This window comes from Monodelphis domestica, chromosome 7 (assembly GCF_027887165.1).
Source record: "Monodelphis domestica isolate mMonDom1 chromosome 7, mMonDom1.pri, whole genome shotgun sequence".
In the NCBI taxonomy this organism is placed as follows: Eukaryota; Metazoa; Chordata; class Mammalia; order Didelphimorphia; family Didelphidae; genus Monodelphis; species Monodelphis domestica.
Genome location: NC_077233.1, coordinates 32,604,952 through 32,626,941, shown reverse-complemented (window position 1 = coordinate 32,626,941; position 21,990 = coordinate 32,604,952). Strand labels below are relative to the sequence as shown.

Sequence of the window (21,990 nt, the reverse complement as noted above, 5' to 3'; positions counted from 1 at the left end):
GTCCCAGGACAGAGCCACAAGAAACCACTTCCCATGTGTCTATAAACATTTAAATCAAGGACAGGCCATAGTGATTTACTCCAACTGGATTAAATTGGTTCAATTTGTATTTTTTAAGTGGAGACAAATGTGAGCCTTACAAATGTATTCCATATCATAGCAGCACTTAAACCATCAACCATCTGCTTAAATGGGGCCAGAAGTTTTGTTCCACAGAATTGAGTGTTACGATTCAGTTTTGCAATGACCCAGCTGGCTTGTCTTGGGCGAGGGTGAGGGGGAAGAACTTTTGACTCATGAATCATTTTTATCATTAATTTTTACTGATACAAAAATAAGACAATCGGACCCACCCTGACTCAATGCTACCGAGTTTAACTCAATAAACCTTGTAACTCCAAATGGGAAGCCAACTGGCAAACTGTAATCCATCAGATGCACTGTGGGGCAGGGAGTGTGTGTTGGAATAGTATCAAGAATCCTTTCGAAGAGGATATAAGTGAAAAGGATCATGGTAGAGGGTGTAAGTCCATCCATATAGATTTCCATATTATTGATTGAAATACATAACTAAATGGACTCGTTTGCTTCCTGGGAATAAACTCTCAACAGGTTTTCCATCTACAGTAACATCTCATGTATTTGGCATCCCTATGGAAGGAGACAACCCAGAAAAGAGTTTTTTTACAGATATCTGGAGCTTCCCTTTTTAAATGTAAAAGTTATTATTTTTGCCCTTTAACTAAGAAATATTCCTCATGGGTGCTATAATACTTCTTTACTTTCTTAAACAATGAAAACTGAACAGAATTTTATCTTTTTATTGGTGACTCCATGTTCATCCTTATGAGAATCATTCCTCTTTCCTACATTTCCTAATAATTTATTTTAGGGCACTTTGCAATATCTGGAATTATTTATCTTTGCAATAAATGACCTTTAAGAAGGAAAGAAACAGGGCAGCTGGGTGACTCAGTAGATTGAGAGCCAGGTCTGGAGACAGGAGATCTGTCCTCTAACACTTCCTAGCAGGGTAACCCTGGGCAAGTCACTTTACTCCATTAGCCTAACCCTTACCACTCTTCTGTCTTAGAACTACTACATGCTATTAATTCTAAAATGGAAGCTAAGGGTTAAAAAAAGAATAAAAGAAACTCAAGGCTGTTAGAAATCATCTAGAACAAAAGCTCTTAATCTTTTTTATGGTCTCTGGAGTTAGTCTCATGAAGCCTATGGATCCCTTCTTAGTATCATGTTATGAAATGAACAAAAGGAAATATGTAGGATTGTGAAAGAAGCCAGCTGCACAGAAATACAGTTAATAGAAATAAATAGAAATACAATTAAATAAAATATTAAAAGTTCCAAATTCATGGATTCCCTGAAATCTACTATAAGATTAAAAATCAATATCTAAATGCTCAAGTATTATATTTTACGTTTATTAATAATAACTTGAAGCAAAAACCTGAGTAAAGAAAGTTTCCAGACTGCACACACAGAAGAGGAGTGCGCAGAACTGCCAGAGAAGAGAGAGCTAGGCAGGGGAAACATCCAACTATATACAAAACAGGAGCACCCCACGTGGTGGAGAGAGGAAAGGAATTCTGGGGAATGTAGTCCTAGGGTACAACATGGGGGCACCATGGATCCTAGGTTAAAAGTCACTGAGCTAAGCCATCCCTTTAGAAAGAAAGAGCAGATGACCAGTGGGAAGCCAGAAGGAAGCTGTGTTGTCAATGGTCCTAACAAAGGTACCAGCCTTCCTACTGCTCTGAAGCTGTCATGAAAGCTACACATAAAACGAGGGGACAGCCTGACCTGCTGGGCTGGGGGCATTCTGCATACCGTGGCCTTTGATTCTGATTCTGCAAAGCTGAGTGTTTGGAGAAAGAGAACTGTGTTGTGAAGCTCTGGGAAGCCCAACCATCTCAGTGGCTTTCCCTGCCATCTTTGTGTCTCTATTCCCAGCCACTACCAAAAGAGTCTTGTGCATTGGCTTATATTTGAAGTCTCAAGTTTTGAGTGTATGCCAAAAGGATGGACAGGGATGATCCATGCCCCAAGGTCACCATGGCTTCATTTCCTTGGCAACACCCTAGGAGCTGCTCTCCATTCTCTCAGGCCCCTCTGTGATTGAGATGACTTGTAAGGACGGGGAGATATTACCAGCTAATCATGGAGACCGCTGTCTCTCACTGCTCTGCCTCCAGAGGAGGGCTTCTTCACCTGTATCAAGCATCATGGACCCCTTTAGGTATCTGGAAAACCTATGCATCTCTGCTCAGAATAATGCTTTCAAATGCAAAAAATAAAATTGATAAGATTACAAAGAAAACCAGTTATATTGAAGTATCTATATCTATCTATCTATCTATCTATCTATCTATCTATCTATCTATCTATCTACCTATCTCTTTCTATCTCTCTATCTCTCTTCCTATCTATCTATCTATCTATCTATCCATCTATCTAGCTATCTCTATCTTTCTATCTCTCTCTATCTCTCTCTTTTTCTCTCTCTATTTCTCTTCCTATCTATCTATCTATCTATCTATCTATCTATCTATCTATCTATCTATCTATCTTCATATCTATCCATCTATCTAGCTATCTCTATCTTTCTATCTCTCTCTATCTCTTCCTATCTATCTATCTCTTTTTCTCTCTCTATCTCTCTTCCTATCTATCTATTCATCTATCTATCTTTCTATCTATCGCTCTATCTCTCTTTTTATCACTCTATATCTATCTCTCTTCCTATCTCTCTTTCTATTTCTCTATATCTACCTATCTCTCTTCTTATCTATCTATCTATCTATCTATCTATCTATCTATCTATCTATCTATTTTTTTAAGTTCATAAGTCCCAGGTTAAGAAATCCTGGTCTATAGGGGCAGCAATGTGGCTCAGTGGATAGAGAGCAAAGTCTAGAGATGAGAGATCTTGGGTTCAAATGTGGCCTTAAACACTTCCTAGATGTATGCCCCTGGGCAACTCACTTAACTAACCCTCCCCCCCCATTGTCTAGCTCTTACCATTCTTAACCAATACACAATATTGATTCTAAGATAGAAAGTATGGATTTATTTTTTAGTTGAAAATTTTTATGTAATTAATTAATTTAGAATATTTTCCATGGTTACATGATTCATGTTCTTTCCCTCCCTTCCTCCCCCCCCTTAGCCAATGTGCAATTCCACTGAGTTTTACATGTATCATTGATGAAGACCTAAGAAAGTAAAGATTAAAAAAAAAAAGAACTTCTACTTTAGTGAGAGGGATGGAAAGAGAGAACAGTTCTAGGAATTTTAGAGATTGGTTATTCAGCTTATAATGTAAAGCACTCATCCTAGAGTCAGAAAAGCTGAGTTCAAATCCAACCTCAGATACTTATTGTGATCCTGGGCAAGTAATTTAATTTTGTTTGCCTCAGTTTTCTCTTCTATAAAATGGAACTAATAATAGCATCTACCTCCCAGGGTTGCTACAAGGATCCAATAAGATAATTATAAAGTGCTTAGCCATGTGCTAGACACCTAGTAAGTGCATATGTAAATGTTTGCTATTTATGGTTATTGAGGTCATCATGATACTCTTACGCTGCTTTTCCCAGCTCTGGTGGCATTGCTTAAGTGTGTTATTTTTTTTCCTTATCCATGTTCCAGGGGCAGTGGAAGCACGGCAAGCATGAGTTGGGTTCTAACACCCTTCAAGTCTGATTTCTTTCCAACAGATCTGATAAGAAAGGCCTTCTGTGCACATATCGGGAGTGGAGAGGAATTTCGGCATCTAGAACAGGAATTTCTTGTGATATAGGAGAAGGAACCCCATGAAAAGAAATAGCAACAATTTTATTATTATTCAGTCATGTCTGATTTTCTGTAATTCTCATGGACTTGGCCATTGGGATTTTTTTTTTAACAAAGATACTGGTTTGCCATTTCCTTCTCCATTTTGCAGTTGATAAAATGAGGCAAAAAGAGGTTAAGTGAGTTGCCCAAGGTCACATAAATAGTAAGTATCTAAGGCCAGATTTGAACTCAGGTCTTCTTGATTCCAAGTCCAGTGTTCAATCCATTGCACCACCTAGCTGCCCCGTCAACATTAAATGCAGGATTTGGGGTGATTTTTGAGGTACCTTCCATCTTGAGCAAGAGATTCAGACTTTAATAGCTTACATAAATAGATTGCACTAGCCAAGGACCACAGTCTTCAGTATGGAATGAGGACTCAGAGGAGCCGTGGGCAGGAGATTCTGTGCCTGGTGGTCGGGTTGCTTTAATCAAGATGTCAGTTCAGTTGATGGGACCCATCAATCATTGCACTGACCTAGCAGGCTTGGGGAATGGTCTCAAGAGAAAGGAAATATCCAGACTGTAATGACCTGGTGGAACCACCTCAGCCTACATTGAAGCTCATTTCAGTGCATCTTTCCTGAATGGGTCTCAGCTCTGATTGTGGCTTCTCACCTACCGTTATATCTCACACACTGTTCTCTGGCTGGGGAGGGTTTGGAAATAATTCCATTCCTCTCCTGAGAAAGGAGGTGCTTGGTCTTTGTGTGAGCTCATCATCCAAATCCACATCTGCTATATAGTTTTCAAGTGCTTTTCTTGTTTGCATGTTATTATTCCCATTTTACAGGAGAGCAAACTGAGGTTCAGAGAGCTAGGTGACCTATCCACACAGCTAACCAACGTAGGAGTTAGAACTTGAACCTCCCATATTTCTCAACTCCAAGATGATGTTTTTACTCCTGTCCTTTTCCCAAAATCTTGAAGAAACAAACTTTAGCCCCTTATTTCTGAGATCTCCGAAATAATGTAGGTGATTGTTTACCCAGAGTTTACCCTATTCAGTAGAAACATCACCAGAGCTTTTAAAACCTTTTCTATCTTATAATCAGTACTGAGTATTGGTTCCAAGGCAGAAGAGTGGTAAGGGCTTGGCAATGGGGGTGAAGTGACTTGGCCAGGGTCACACTGCTAGGAAGTATCTGAGACCCCATTTGAACCTCTCCATCCACTGGGCTACCTAGCTGTCCCTGCTTTTTTTGTTGTTGTTGTTCTTTTTTAAACCTGATCTGTGATTTTCCCTATGTAGGGAATTCCTGGTGAAGAATCCCCTCAACCAATTCAAATGAGAACCAGCTCAGCAACCTAGCCTGGAACCCTAAAGAGATCACAGAATTTGTCTAGAATCATAGCCTGTTGGACTCAGATATAAAAACTCGAACTCGAGTCATTCTGACTGTAAGACGTTCTCTCCACAGAGTCACAGCTGCCTTTCGTGACTAGACCTAGCATATCAGAAACATTATATTAATAGAATCATGACATTTTCAAGTTGGAAGGAAACTTGGTGATTATCTATTCCAATGCATCCAATTTACAGGTGAGAATACTGAGACCCAGAGTCAGTGGGACATTCAGGGAGCAGCAGATTTCCCAGAGCCCAGATTTCCCGACTTCCAGGCCAATGCTCTTTCCTTTCTTCACCGTTTTTCCTTTCCGCCCTGCAGAATGAGCTATGTAATGGAGAAATATATAATCACCAAACTGATCTGACAGCTCTAAAAAAAGTCTAATGATGACTCCAGACAGCCTAAAATAGACTTGGATCAGGAGTTTAAAAAAATTCATTAAAATCGAGTCCCCAGCCAAATTTCTAGCTGGGTGAACTAATGGGAAAACGGTTGTGCAAAGCTATGCTTTGATGGTACCGATGAACATTTGTATTTCCCCAGTGTAAGTAGAAGGCTCTGGAAAAGGTCCTAGCTGGGATGGAGATACACGGGAGATGCTCAGGGGGTGTAAGCAGTCCAAGGGTTGGCTATCAAGGCTACAGAAGTCACAGCCCTCCATAGAGTCAGATACATCCCTGTGGAGGGGAAAGGAGCCCCAGACTCGAGTCAGAGCATCCAGCTGAGCTGGAATTTTGGCCGTGTGACCTTGGGCAAACTCAGCTCAATTGAACGAACACCCAGGAAGTTTCTACTTTGAGAGAAGCGCTGGGTATCCAAACTCAATGTCTTCCATTTTAAGAGGAGGTGGTAGAGTTATGTACTTAGTTTATAGTAATAAAATACATTATTCATGAATAATCTCTACACCCCAAATTTAATAATACAAAGGCAATTTTTGGGAGGGGGGCGATCTTGGGGACGGATTCCCAGAGGGCTAGCCACTGTTTGAGCATTGAAAGAGGAGGATGAAATTGGGTCTTGGGTCTGTGAGAGGCAAAGATGAGGAAGAAATGAGTGCCATGCATGAGAGATGTATTGTGCAAAGGAAGAGAGGCCAAAGATGGTGGACATGTCACTTCATGAAACAGCTACTACTTCTATTTGACTAGACTAGAGAGAAAAGGAAGAAAACTGTATCAGTCTTTAAAATAAGTCCCTCTGTTTAGGGGACCCTGTCTTTTTTTCAGTAGACTGTCTCTTCTCTGGAACCTCTCCCTTCTCCTATTTTCTAGCATTTTCCTTTTCTGGAATATTCTAGAATATTTAGAAACTTTCATAACTCTCAATCAGTCAGACCAAAAGTCTTTATTAAAACCCCACTATGCCAACTAGGTGGCTCAGTGGATAGGGATCCAGACCTGGAGATGAGAGATCTGGGTTCAAATCTGACCTCAGATCTTTCTTAGCTGTGTAATCTTGGGTAAGTCACTTAACCCCAGTTGCTGCCCCCATACCACACTTCTGTCGTAGAAATGATACTTAGAATAGATTCTAAGGCAGAAGGTAAGGATTTTTTTCCCTTTAAGTGTGTCAGACAGACCCTGTGCTAGGTATTGGAACTACAAATAAAAAGAATGAAATAATTCCTACTTCCAAAGAACTTAAATCTTATTAGAGGAGGCAATGGGTACATTTATGAGAAGATATAGAAGAAATGTGAATATTTGTAAAAGGTAGTTAGGAAAGGAGAGCACCTGTAATTTGGGAGACTGGGAAAAGTTTTATGTAGAAAGTATTGTATCCTAAAGAGAGGGGCAGCTAGGTGCCAGAGTGGAGAGAGTACCAAGCCTGGAGTCAGGAAAACTCATCTTCCTGAGTTCAGATCTAGCCTCAGACACTTAGTGGGTGTGTGACCCTGGGCTAATCATTTAACCCTGCTTGCCTCAGTTTCCTCATCAGTAAAATGACCTGGAGAAGGAAATGGCAAACCAATTTAAAATCTTTGCTAAGAAAACCTCAGATGGGGTCACAAAGCATTGCATATGAATGAAACATGATTGAACAAAAACCCAAAGGAGAAAGATCCAGTCAGTCAATCTACAAGCATTTATTTTATTTTAAACCCCTTACTTTCGATCTTAGTAACAATCCTATTTTCTAGCAGAAGGGCAAAGGTTAGGCAAATGGGAGTTAAGTGACTTGCCCAGGGTCACACAGCTAGGAAGTATCTGAAATCAAATTTGAACCCAGGTCCCCCTCACTCCTGGCCTGGTACTCTATCCACTGAGCCTCCTACCTGTCCTCTACAAGCATTTATCTAGCACCTACTATGTGCCAGGTGCTGTGCTAACCCTGGGGAAACAAAGAGAGACAAAGGGCAGTCCCTACCTTTGGAGCTCCCAGTTTAGCCAAGGAGACATGACAGATCCCAACGACAAGGGAGCAGATCCAGGAATGAAGGACAGCCTGTGCTTCACTGCAGAGATGGGAAATTGAGTGAGGAACAGAAAGCAGGTCAGTTTGGCTTCATTGTGGAGAGCTGGAGGGGAGCCGTGTCTAATGAGGTTGGAAGGGTCAGTTGGGGCCAGATGGTGAAGGTCTAAAATCTGAGCAAGGGAGTTTATGCAATAAAAGGGGCAATAAAGAAGTCCATCTAACCACATTAATTGGGGTCTCCATGCCTGTGACATCAGATGTGAGAACAGATCTACCTAAATGGTTACAATAATAACAGCTGCTACTATTTCTATAACATTTAAGCTTTGCTAAGTGCTTTGCAAATAGTTCTCATTTTATTGACATAAATCCTGAGAGACTATTATTCCTATTTTACAGATGGGGAAACTGAGGCAGGCAGAGGTTAAATGACCTGCCTAGGGTCACACAACTAGGAAGAATCTGAGGCAAGATTTGAACCTAGTTTTCCTGACCCTTCCCGTCCTAAGCTCTATCCACACTCTCACGTTGCCCCAGTTCCTGATTTATTGGTTTCCCAAATTTTCCAGGAGGGGAGCTTCGCAAGTATACTGAGCAGAACCAAGCATGGCCGTTCTAAGAAAGGAAGCATGTATAGCTCACGCTTTGTAGGGATCAGCTCCCAGCCCCATTGCAGGAGGGAATTATAGGGCAGACAAGACTGTAGTCATCTCTGAGAGCTCAAAGAATGCTATAAGGAGCTCATGAGTCCATTGCTGCTTCCCTCCTCCCTTTTCCTCCTCGATCCATGGCCACAAGACATCCAGGGCCCACTCTGGTCACCTCTCTCTTGTCTCGCCTCTGCCTTTCCAGCTTTGGTCTCACCCTCTTGGCTTTCTCCTAAACTACAAGAAGTTTTCCCTTGGATGAGTTAAAAACACTCCAAATGAAGGACTTGGGGCTCGTGTATAACCCACTAGTCTCTAGAAAGTAGCTAAGGTCAAATTTGAACTCAGATCCTCCTAATTTCAAGACTGGCTCTCTATCCACTGTGCTTGCTACCTAGCTATCCCCTGGGGATACAATTGGTAAAAATAAAGATAGACAGTACCCTTAGATCTAAAGGATTAGGGGTGAGAGAAGAGCAAGGAGCGACAATGAATCAAAAGAAGGAAATGGGGGAGAGACACTAAAAAGAAGTAAGAAAGGGTCATCCCCCATGAACCCAGGGGGTATATTGTTCCATGGAGTTGAAACTAAGCAGGGCAGCAGATGCTGAGTGGAGTGTGCCCAAAAGTTCAGTTTCTGCTCCCCATAAAGAAAGGCATTAGGAGGAGTTTTGTATTCACCTACTACTGTCCAGTCATAAAGAGAGAAAAGGCTAATTAGGGTAGTGTCAATTAGGGTTTGAGTTTGCCAGTGGTGATGAATGAGATTAGAGGTGATGAGTTTAATCTGCGGGAGCATCTCCTTCTGTGGAGCTGAAACCAGGCAGAGCAGCAGATGCCAAGTGGAGAGAGCTTTGGGAAAGAAAAATGTAAATATTGTTGTGGAAGCATACTACAAGCTTCCTCAGTGATCTTGGAAATCAGATCACGAGGCTGGCCTGGAGACCCGATTTAGAATAAAAGGGAAATAATTCCAACTATCTGGACATCTGTTGGAGTGGCAATGTAGTTAATGAGCACTGAACTTGGAGTAAGGAAGACCTGAGTTCAAGTTTTGCCTCAGACATTTAATAGAAGTCATTCTAGTGGGTGTGTCACTTTGACTCTGTACCTCAGTTTCTTTGGTTATACAATAAAGAGATTAGGTTTGATGTCCCTCCCAGGTCTAAATTTATAATCTCATCTCTGTCAATGCAGAGGGCAGTTCATAACTTTATGATTTGGTCTAACGACCATTCTTAATTTTATCCTTAAAAAGATAGAGGACATGACAGGAGGGATGATATTCTGGACCTACTTTGGACCAAGAAGGAAGTGAGAATAAAGAGAAAAAGATAGAGGCAGAGAGAGAAAGAAAGAAAAGAAAAAAGGAAGGCAGGATGGATAGATAGATAAGAAAAGAAGAAAGGAAAGGAAGGAGGAAGGAAAGAAAAAAGGAGAAAGGAATGAAAGAGGGAGGAAAGAAAGGAAAGATTTAATAGATAGACCACATATACAGGGAAAGTTCCTAATTCAATATATAAGATACTGAAATATAATGAAAATAACTTAAATTTGATGAAAATAGAATTGTTCATGATGACTCGGAGATTTTAGACATAAAGCCATTCCTAAAAGGAAAATGACAATGGATGTAACAATAGCGATCTCTTCACAACCAGCCCTCCAAAAGAGGGTACAAGACTCAAACAGAGCTCTTTGGCTCGCCAGGAGGAGGACAGAACAGAACTCTCTGCTAACCCAACAGAAGGCTCTAGAACACTGGTGTTGAGAAGCCTCTTCTGCTTGTCAAGCCACAGGCTAGGATACATACCTGCTTCTCAGCTCCTCTCTGCTGTGGGATAGAGACAATATTTTATCTTCACTCTAACCTCAGGCAAATCTGAAAGCCAGTGGTGATATCCCCACCTTGGCCCAAGGTACAAATTGGTTTTGTATCACTAGCTTCCTGTCCTATGCATAATAGAAAATTTCCTCCTCCATCCAATCAACGTGGTCTGCTGAGGTGAAGGCTGAGGGGGCTGCTCTTTCTTGAGATCTATTAGATTGGTCTGGAACCAAGTGAGAGAAGGGGGTTCTACATGGCCTCCTGCTCCATTCCAAGACAGTCCTTCTTCTCTTGGGACGGGAATTACCAATTTGAAGGAACCAGCTGAGCTCCACAAGTAAACTCCAAACCTGCATTTGTTTCTCTTTCTTACCATGGTCTGTTGTCTCAGTGACTTCTTACTTGTGAACCGTTGTATTCCCATGCTTCGATGTAATTAGATTACTGTGACTAGTAAATAAAGAACTGTGCTAATACTAGGGAGAAAGAACCTAGAAGATGTCAGTTGTGAATCATGACACGCCAAGCATGGGAAGCAAGCTGCCTCGGGACAGACTCATTAATGACATGAAAATAAAGCTGTGGTCACATCGATGGCACTCCTAGTCTAAAGAGCCTGCTAAAGGAGAAGAAAGCCAACAAAGTCTGATGAGGAAGAGAAAAGACAGTGAGACAACTTGAGCTTAATCAGAGGGGTGAGCCTCATCCTGAGGAGAGAGCTGGATGCTCAGAGGAGGAAGAAGGGACTTGTCTTCCCTAGTAGAAAACCAGAAACTCTCATGTGAGAGGTCAAGAAAGAAGGGGCAGAGGAGAATGGGAAGAGGAGGAGGAGCTGGTGATTCTCAATTCAGAGGTACTGAGTGAGATAGCCATTTGTTAAGCTGATAGCAAAAGGACAAATGTGTTATCTTCTTGGGACAGATGTCTAAGACATCTTCTTCATACTTATCAAAATAGATGACCACAAGGGACAGCTAAGTGGGTAGGACGACAGGCCTGGAGAGGGATATCATGGGTTCAAATCTGACCCCAGATACTTCCTAGCTGTGTGACCCTGGGCACTTTACTGCTCTTCTGCCTTGGAACCAATATTTAGCATTGATTTTAAGAAGGAAAATAAGGACTTTTAAAAATACACACACATACGAAACCAATTCCTACTTCTGGTGTTTCAGGTGGGCACAAATAGCACTTCTGGAAATAATCTAAAAAGTGTTGCTGAGGATTATGAAGTCTTGGGAAAGAAACTTTAGACCATGGTGGTGGCGGTTGAGTTTTCCTCACTGTTGCCCATTCAGAGCAACTCAGCCGGCTAAGAATATGATGTCTGAAAGTGGAATTTGGATTAATTTTTATGAATAGCCTTTGGTGTAGGATTAACAGATTCCTGACCAGAGATGGAGTAGCCTGACAAAGGCTGGTGAAAATACTCTTGCCAGGTGTTTACAAATATAATCAGAAGGGCTTTAAATTGAAAAGTTTGGGTGAGGGAGAAAATTGCTACGTTGGCTATTATAGAAGCCATAAAGAAGGGGGAAGAACCATAGCTATACCCAGATATTTATAGAAGAAAAAAAAATTAAAGAAAGGTTATTATTCGGTCATGTCTGACTCTTTCTGACCCCATCTGGGGTTTTCTTGGGAAAGATGCTGGAGTGGTTTGCCATTTCGTCCTGCAGTTTATTTTACAGATCAGGAAACTGAGGCAAACAAGGTGGAAGCATTTTATTTTTTATATATACTATATCAGGGTCCTGGATTAGAGAAAATTCCTGTCTCAGAATCCTGGGTCAGAGGCTCCTACCAGTCTCCTGACTTTTGCATTTCCTTTGTTCTTAGGAACTCAAAGGAATATTGACCCCCTCCCCTAAAATGGGGCTAATAAGTAAAGGAAACAATGAGGTTTTTCTTGCCTACATGACCCTATTACCTATGGGAGTGGGGAGGGGTTAAGAGTTTGATGGACCAACTCCCAATTAGCTATTGGATGACCAACAGAGGAGCTGGATAATGAGCTCTCCAAACTGCATTTATAGTTGTCTTAAGAACCTTTGGATTCTTTGGTCCTTAAGGGGACCACTGACCTATCAAATTTATTAGTTATGTGCTAGACGAATCAATGAATTTATATTCCTACCCCAAAACCAGTCTCTTGAAATATTATAATCATTACAAAGGTTACGTGATTTGCTCAGGAAGTATCTGAGGTCAGATTTGAACTTGGATCTTCTACTCTATCCACTGTACCCCTTAGCTACTCTGGTCTAAGAAAGAAGTCAGGAGAAAACCTATGATAACAACTATAAAAATACAATTAATCCAAAGGTGAGGCAACCAGAGGAACTGGAGTCCCTAAAGCAAATAAGAAAAAGCAACCTCCTAGATATTGTCGTCATCTGGTGGGAAGAAACCCATAGTTGGGCTCTGTCTCTGTGTAGGTAGAAGCTCGAAAGCAATAGGATGGGCAAAAACAGAGAGCTGTGTCTTGGGGAGTGTGGGGGAAGATGTAGCCTTACAGGTGAGGAAGGTACACTTGTATCTAGGAACCAGAGTGGGTAAATATTTGGGTGAAAATTAAAGGAGGGAGAAGAAGAATGAGAGTTTGTCATCAATGTGTACTATAAACCATCTGGACTGAAAGAAGAAATAGATGAGGAGTTTGGGTAACAGATTGGAGCCTGATATAGATGTATGATATAGTGATGGGGAATTTCACTTATCCAGACAACTGGGATAGCTCTCTTTCTGCCAAAAGAAATTTTTTGACTTGCCTTATTGATATTCTTTAAACATTTTAAAAAAATCCTTAACTTCTGTCTATCTTAGAATCGATACTATGTATTGGTTCCAAGACAGAAGAGCATTAAGGGCTGGTCAGTGGGGATTAAGTCACACAGCTAGGACGTATCTAAGCCAGAATTGAACCCAGGACCTCCCATCTCTAGACATAGCCCTCAATCCACTGAGCCACCTAGCTGCTCTATAGCATTGTTTTGTTTTTGATAAAATATCTTGTACTTTTCTCATGGATTATATTGGGGACCTATGGGTTAGACAATAAGCTGGTAAAATGAATTCAACATTGATTGGATGGCTGGAATCAAAGAGTAATTTAATTACTAATGGTTCAATTTCATTACAGCAGGTCTCCAGTGGAATGTCCCAGGGTTTTGTGCTTGACCCCATGTTGTTTAATATTTCCATTGATGACTTGGATGAAGGCAGCGTGACAGAGGCTGGCACTAGAGAAAAAGTGCCAGGCTGAAGAATATGTGAAATTGATCACCTTGATGGGGGAGGGGCCCTATGAGTGGAATCGAGAGGAGGAGTAGACTGGCTGAGAGAGCAGTGAATCTCTCGGTCTTGAGAAGCAGAAGAGAGAAGTTGGGAAAAAACTTTCTCCTGAGGGTTACCCAAGACCGACAGACTCACTGCTTTCCCAACCAAAGTCTTCTCCTCCTCTCGATTCCATCCCCTTGGGAGTAAGGAGGAGAGGGAGGAAGAAAATTTGAATTTTAAAATGTAAAAAAAAAATTTTGGGGGGCAGCTGGGTGGCTCAATGGATTGAGAGTCAGACTCAGAGATGGGAGGTCCTGGGTTCAAATTGGACCTCAGACACTTCCTAGCTTGTGTGACCCTGGGCAAATCACTTAACCCCCATTGCCTAGACTTTACCACTCTTCTGCCTTAGAACCAATACCTAGTATTGATTCTAAGATGGAAGGTAAGGGTTAAAAAAAAAAACCCAATTGTTAAAAATGTTTCTACATGTAACTGAAAAAATAAAATAAAATTTAAAAAATTTAAATTTTTTTAGACTAGAGAGGGTTCAGGGGAAAGCATCCAGAGTGGTGAAAGTCCTTGGGTCCATATCAAATGAAGAAGAAAGGGAGGAACAGGGCATGTTTAGCCTGCAGAAGAGAAGGCTCATTGTGGATGTAAAGTATCCTCAAGGGTTTGGAGGGTTGTCTTGAGATTAGGTCTGTTTTCCTTAGTTCAGAGGGCAAAATCAAGCAAGATAGTTACAAAGAGGCAAATCCATACATATATGCATTATGTGTAGTTATTTACATTAGTGTTATCCATTGTTATTTCTAATAGAATTATTTACATGTGTTCTTTGAGTACAGTGACAGTGCTTTTGCCTCTGTATCCCTCACAATTAGCATCCTGCTTGGCATACATGAGAATTATTGATCAGTGAACCCAACTTCTCTCTTCCCGGCATACTTCTAGACTCTGGGGTGTCCCTAAAGCCCAAGTGTAGTTTTTAAGTGGCTGAAATTGCGCCAAGACCTTTGAACCCCCCATACGATGAAGGTGAGAGCTTGTGAGCATTTAGAAAGGGAAGCAGCCTTCCCTAAAGGCAAGTCTAACCCAGGCAAGCACAGATCAAGGCAGATTAAGATTGTTCCCTGATCAGAGAGACGCTGTGTGCACATGCCATAGATAATACTCGGATCTCAGCGAAGCTCCCAGCCAAGGGTCCTCTGTTATCCTCGTGGATGAGTTCGAGTTATGATCTCTGGGATTGTAGAAGTAGACAGATTTATGATCTCACCAGAAAAATAGGAGATATAATTCTGGTAAAGTACGAGCAGGGAAATGGAAGATTGTTTCCACTTCTCAAGGGAAAGAATTGTTTTTTCCCCTAATATATGCAGGCGCACTGACACTTGCCCTCTGCCTAACTTCAAAAAGCCTAATGAAAAAGCTTAGACTTTTGAACTTGAGAGGGTCATCCTCCCTGTTTACAAAATGTGCTCAGCAAGGGGAACCGGCTTTTTCTCCCCAAAGCAAAAAAAGTCTCCTTAGATGACATAGGTTTAAACCAGTAAAGTCATCTATTTATATGGAGGGTTCCTTAGAAAAGAGATCATTTTATAATCTGGGAGTTTGGGGTACTTTTCTTTTCTTTTCTCTTTTTAAAAAAATCTTTACTTTCTGTCTTAGTAATGATTTGAAAACAGAAGGTTAAGGGCTAGGCAAATGGGGATAAGTGACTTGCTCAGGGTCACACAGCCAGGAAGTGACCAAGATCAGAGTTGAACCCAGGTCCTCTGGACTCCAGGACCAGCATTTTGTCCATTCTGCTACCTAGCTGCTCCTCTGCCTGGTTTTCAAAGAGAATTTGCTTTCGAAGGGATTCACCAAAGCTCGAAGTTTGCTGGTGTCATGAGACATAGTTAATCAACATCCATTTTTCAAGCCCTTACTCTATACCAAATAACATGCTAAGTGTTGGGGATAAAAAGAAAGTGCAAAAACACTGTCATTGACCTCAACGAGCTCCTGTAAATAACTGCATAATATGACTGTGAATAACATTAACGTAAATAACTATATATAATATATACATAGTTACCTACATGTTATTTCCCCCCATCAGTATATGAGCTCCTTAAGGGAAGCAATAGTGTGTGTGTGTGTGTGTGTGTGTGTGTGTGTGTAGAAAGAGAAGGGGAGAGGCAGAGAGGCAGAGAGAGGCAGAAAGAGAGAGACAGAGACATAGAGTCAGAGACAGAGAGAGACAGAGACAGACAGAGAGACAGAGAGAGACAGAGAGAGAGAGAAGGGAAAGACAGACCCAGAGAGAGAGAGCAGAGGGAGAGAAACAGAAACATGGAGAAAGGAGAGAGAGAGACAGAGACAGAGAGACAGAGACAGACAGAGACAGAGATAGAGAGAGACAGAGAGAGACAGACAGAGACAGAGACACAGAGAAAGAGAGGGACAGAGAGAGAGACAGAGACAGAGACAGAGACAGAGAGAAGGGAGAGACAGAGAAAGATAAACAGAGAGACAGAAAGAGAGAAGGGAGTTAAGGGAGAGAGAGAAAGAGAGAGACAGAAAGAAGACACAGAGAGAGAAAAAAAGACAGAGAGAGACAGAGACAGAGAGAGGAGAGAAGGGGAGAGACATAAAAACAGAGAGAGACACACACACACAGAAGTTAGACAGAACAAAAAGAGTTCTATAACTGAAGTCAGAAAGACTCAGACATTTACTAGCTATGTGACCCTGGGCAAATTACTTCTGTCTGCCTCAGTTTCCTGACTTGTAAAATGGGGATAACAATAGCCTCTACCTCCCAGGATTGTTGTGATCAAATAAGATATTCATAAAGTGCTTAGTTTAAAGTGCCTGGCACATAGTAGGTGTTATACAAATGTTAGCTATCATGTGCACAGAGTAGGTGGGAAATAATCTCATTTGGAAACCACCAGCATCTGGGACTGAGGAAGGCCTCTTATAGAAGAAGATGGTATCGGGACAGCTAGATGGCTCCGTGAATAGAGAGCCAGGTCTGGCAACGAGAGGTCCTGGGTTCAAATGTGGCTCAGACACTTCCTAGTCTTCTGCCTTGGTACCAGTATGCAGTATTGATTCTAAGGCAGAAGATGAGGGTTATTGAGAAGGAGGCATCAGAGATGGGGTGCACCTTGTGCTCTAGGAACAGCACAAAGTCAGCATCACTGGCTCCTAGAGGATGTGGAGGAGAGAAAAGGCTGGGAGGCAGGAAGGGGCCAGATTCTTGGGTTTCATATTAGCTCCTGGAGGTAATCTGGAGCCATGGCATAGGCTGAGTCTTGGAGTGGCACGGCCAGGAGTGTACTTGAACGTCACTGTGGCAGGGAAGTGGGCAGTAGATGGAGTGGGGAGAGACTTGAGGTGGAGACGATCTAAGGGTCTCGGACTGACTCCTTTAAGAGTCTTCGTTTTGTTCAATGACCTCCAGGAGCGGAGATTGCCATGATAAAGTTCCACACCAGATTTTAGTAACCCAATCACCCAAGATGAAGTTTACTTTTGACTTCATTTCCCTTTAGAAGATGGAAACATCAAAATATCTTGAAATTATTTTATTCTCTTGGAACAATAGTACAGTTCCCCTCCATGTTCTGCCACTACCTCTCTAAGGCACCTTGAATAAGTCACCTTCTGGTTCTGAGTTTCCTTTTTAAAATCAGAACATTAAATTAGGCCATTTATCTGAAACATTGGTGTACTTTGCTTAAATTATCTCATAACAACTAATAGGTACATGGGTATTATTATCCCCATCTTACAGATGAGAATACTGAGATTCAAGGAGGAAAGATAAACCATAAGCACAAAGCTTAGTCATTCTCAGGGCTGGAATTCAAACTCAGGGGTCCCCTTACTCCAAACTGCAGTATTCTTTCTATTATAGCACTTGTCCAGGCCACAGAAGTTGGTGAAGACGAGTCCACAAGACAGATGGCCAAAAGAAAAAAAAATCTTCTTTTATTAGAAAACAGCCAAGATACACAGAGATGCTCAAGGAGGGTACAGGATGCCCCGAGGAGCACAGCCCTCCGGGTCCCCCCATTCCCTGCAGGGCTGGGTCTTCCTCAGGAATCCACACTATCTTGCACTGGAGCGAGAAGTCCATCTGGGCCAGGGAGACAGGCTCTATTTTTGGCTCTGGCTCCTATTGGCAGAGGGAACACTCCCATGAACGAAACCACAGAAACTTGAATTATTGAAGAAGTAATGACAGCGAGGAAATTGCCTGATTCTTTTAATAGACTCTAAGCTTCTCCCTGAAAGGAAGGTTTGCCTTCTGAACGCTAATATTCTTCCCATGACAATGGATGGCTCTGAGTCATGGTTTCCAGAGAAACAGAAAGATTCTTAGACCTGGAAGGAACCTCAGACGTCATCGAGTTCAGCCCCTGTGTGTTACAGATGGGAAACTGAGGTTCGGAGAAATTAAGTAATTTTCCAAAGTTAAAGCCAAGTCTTTCTAAGTCTAGTTGAGCCCAAGGGGCCATGGGGAGGAGAGTGGACAGTCTGACAGGCATCAGAAGGGAGGAACCATGCAACAAGTGTGTGAAGAATGTTATTATCAAAGATAGGTATGACTAGGGGAAAATGTTCTGATAAAGTAGTGAGAACTCAGGACAGCTGATAGACAAGATAGACAGCCTACAAGCTCACTAGGATCTAATCAGTGTAATGTCAGGAAAATAATAATCATATCATAAAATAGCATTTATAGAATACTTTAAAGTTTGCAAAGCACTTCACAAATATCCTCACCACAACCCTGGACAGTAGATACTATTATTATCCCCATTTTACAAATGAGGAAACTGAGGTAGACAAAAGTAAAATGGCTTGCCCAGCTACTAAGTGTCCTAGATGGGATTTGAACTTGGGTCTTCATGACTCCAGGTCCAGAGCTCTATCCACAGTGCCACCTGGCTGCCTCATCAGGATAATGAAAAGGAAATCCCAACTATATTGAGTTAGACCTCCATTTTAGTCATCCTTGGGAGCAAATTTCTTGGAGGACATCAACAAGAGCAACCCAAGATGAATACGGATGGATGGGTTGCTATTGCTTTATTGAGAAAAATATCTAAGGGGAAGGCAGCTAGGTGGTTCAGTGTATAGAGAGCCAGGACTAGAGATGAGTGGTTTGGGGTTCAAATCTGGCCTTAGATACTTCCTGTGTCACCCTGGGAGAGTCACTTAACCCCATTGCCTAACCCTTACTAATCTTCTGCCTTGAAACCAATATACAGTATCTATACCAAGATAGAAGGTAAGAGTTAAAAAAAAGGACTAGATACAAAGAGGAAATATATGTGTATTCTAGATCCTTGGGAGGATGAACTGGGGCAAAGGTTTAGGAAGAATGGCCAAAGATGATGGAAGGACAGAAGACAAGCAATGGGGAGAGTTTAGTCCAAAGCAGGCTCCCATAATCTTCTGAATGACAATGTGTTAAGATATCTTTGTCTGGCCTCCAAGATGGTGCCATGACAACAGCATGCCAAGAGGCAGTGTAGTTATGGTGGCCCATCTTGGAAAATGAGGGAATTGATGGCCTCTCAGGTTCCTTCCAGCTTTGATTTTCTAGAGTCAACAGGAGCTTCCATAGAAGATACTGGAGTCACAAAGGTAAAAATGAAACAAGCCCTTTCCAGGAAATCAGCATACGTTGAGAAGTAAATGCAAACTATGCAGAAAGCCAAAAAATAATTGGAAGAAAGAGATAACAACTGGAAAAAATGGGAAGGATTCTTGTGGCAAATAACATTCAAGCTGAGCCTTCTAGGGAGGCCAAGGAGGCTCCAAAAAAGAAGGGAGGAAAGAAGAACCATTCTTCCGGGCATGGAGGACAGTCCTGTGCAAAGATACCCAGGCAGCAGACAGAAAGACAGGGGTCGGGAACAACAGTAAAGAATTCTGGCAGGGCTGCTCTACAGGTTAAATAGGAGTGGGGAGAGCCAGAGACAGGGAAACCAGCCCCTCTTTTGACAACATAATGGCTCTTGAAAATATTTGATTGTCCCTAGGAATGTCTAACTGCCCAGGACTCCATTATGCAGAGGAGTGGGTTAGCTCCAGATCTGCAGGATGATGGCATTGAAAGGGTATCATCATTACATCAAGAACTTGATGGCCCAGCAGTTTGGCTGAAAAGATACTACTATTTTCTTTTCCTCTAGAGAGGTTCAGGTCATCTCCCTTGGCCCAGGGATAGCTTTTTTATTCATTTATTCCTCTCTAGCACCTCTGATGTTTCATCAACTCTTACTTAAGGTGTGTGGCTTTGATCTTTGTGCTTTTTATATTTATTGGTCTTTAATGTTCTTCCTTCCAATGGCTGAAACACAATTGTTTCAATATCAAAGTGCATGGGTAGCAGGGAAAATGAGATTGTCAGAAAAAAAATAGAAACCAAACAAAACAGGTGTTGAATGTGAAGGAAAAAGTGCCAGAGAGGCAGCTTAGCATGTGTATAGAGGATTGAGCCTAGACTCAGGGAGAACTGAGTTCAAATCTAGCCTCAGCTAGCTTTGTGACCCTGGACAACTCATTTAACCTTTATTTGCTTCAGTTTCCCCAATTGTAAAATGGAGATAATAATAGCCCTGACCTCCCAGGATTGTTGAGGACCAAATGAGATGATAATTATAAAGTACTTAGGGCAGTGGTTAGTAAATAGAAGTCACTGAGTAAATGACTCTCCCTTCCCTTCCTTCTCTCCATTGATTGTAACGAAGATGGCTTAGAATTGTCAAATAACAGTGATCACCACTTAGGGTGGGAAATATTATATTATACAAATGTTGAAAAAATGCCAGACTCTCAGTAAATAACACTTACCTTGCAGGATTGTTGTGAGAATCAAATAAGAGAATGTTTGTAAAAAATGCTTAGCATGGTACCTGGAACGCTCTTTAGAAATTATTATTTCTTTTTCTTCTCTTCACCTGGACCCGGAGTCAGGAAGACTCCTCCAGCTGTGTGATCCTGGGCAAATCAGTTAACTTCTCTGAATCTCCTTCCTTATGTGCAAAATGTAAATAAGTATGTTTTCCTCCCAGTGCTGATGTGAGACCCAACAGGGCACATAAAGCAATGTCAATGAAGTTATTGTCATTAACTGCTCTGAGCCACAGCTTTCTTCTCTGAAAAAATAAAAGGAGAATGGATGAGATGACTCCCAGAATTTTCCCTGGCTGGCCCCCATGCCTGAAACTCTCTCCCTCCTCCTCTCCATCCCCTGGCTTCTTTCAAGTGCCAGCTCATTTGGACCTACAAAAGCTTTCCTCTGAGATCATCTTCAATTGATCCTGACTGTATCTTGTTTATGCATAGTTGTTTGTCTGTGTCTCCCCGTTAGACTGGGAATTCCTTGAAAACAGGGATTTTTTTTGCCTCTCCTTATATCCCCACTTAACTCTTATCCCTTGTTTAAGATGAGCAAGGAATGTGGTAGGTGCTTATAAATGCTTGTGGACTGACTGAGTTTCAGTACCAAGTCTTATGTAATACAAGTATTTAAAGGCTTATAAAGCACTTTCCATATGTTATCTTCTCTGATTCTTGAAATAACCCTATGAGTAGGTACTATCCCCATTTTACAGATGAGGAAACTAAGGCTAAAAGCAGTTAAATAACTTGCTTAAGATCATAAAGCTAGTAAATGTCTAGGGCAGCAGTCAAACTCAAGTGTTGCTAAGTCCCAAGTCCAACACTTTATCCACTGGGCCATATAGTTTTTTAAACAATGACAGAATCATAAGCAATAAGTCATGATCAGTGATCAATAATCCTTTGCATCAGAAGGTGGGACCTGTGCTTGGCTTTGTATTGTTTAATATTTCTATCATTGTCTTGAATAATGGCATGGATACCCACGTCTTCAGCCTGGGAGGAAAAATGTACACAGGAGGGTAGATCCAAGAAGATTTGGATAAACTAAAGAATTGGGCTGAATATATTATGGTGAAATCCAGAAGGGGCAAATGGAAGATCTTGAACTCGGGTACAAAATTAACTTCACAAGTCTAAGGTGAGGGAGATGTAGTTAGTAGTTGTGAAAAATATCTAAGGATCTTGGGCAACAAGGTGGCACAACAGATTGAATGCCAGGTCTGGAGTCAAGAAGACTCACACATACAAGCTGTGTAATCTTGGACAAGTTGTTTCCCCTCTGCCTCAGTTTCCTCATCTGTAAAATGGAGATAATCACAGCACCAACCTCTCAGGGTGGTTGTGAGGATCACATGAGATATTTGCAAAGTACTTAGCCTAGGAGTTGATCAATAACAAGCATTTAATAAATAATTAATCCCCCCTTTTCCTTCCCTAGTGCTTGTAGACTTGTCAGATAACTGAGAAATCACCACAGATGGGGATATTAGTAAACATTGGAAACAAGCCAAACTCCCAAATATATTTAAATCATTTGAGGAATTACTGTAATCCTAACTGCTTATTGCCATTTGACAAACATATGTGAGAAGCAGCATGACCTAGGGATGGGGAAGACTTGGGATCTGTCTCTGACACATCCTGGTTGTAGGATGGTGGCTAAACCACTTGAACTCACTGTGCCCAAAAC

General features: G+C 41.6%; 1 protein-coding gene across 1 annotated transcript in view; it reads left to right on the top strand.

Annotated features, from left to right (window-relative positions):
• FRMD4B (FERM domain containing 4B) overlaps positions 1–21,990 on the top strand; it is a 395,155-nt gene that overhangs the window by 13,878 nt on the left and 359,287 nt on the right. The gene's annotated exons all lie outside the window — the stretch shown is intronic.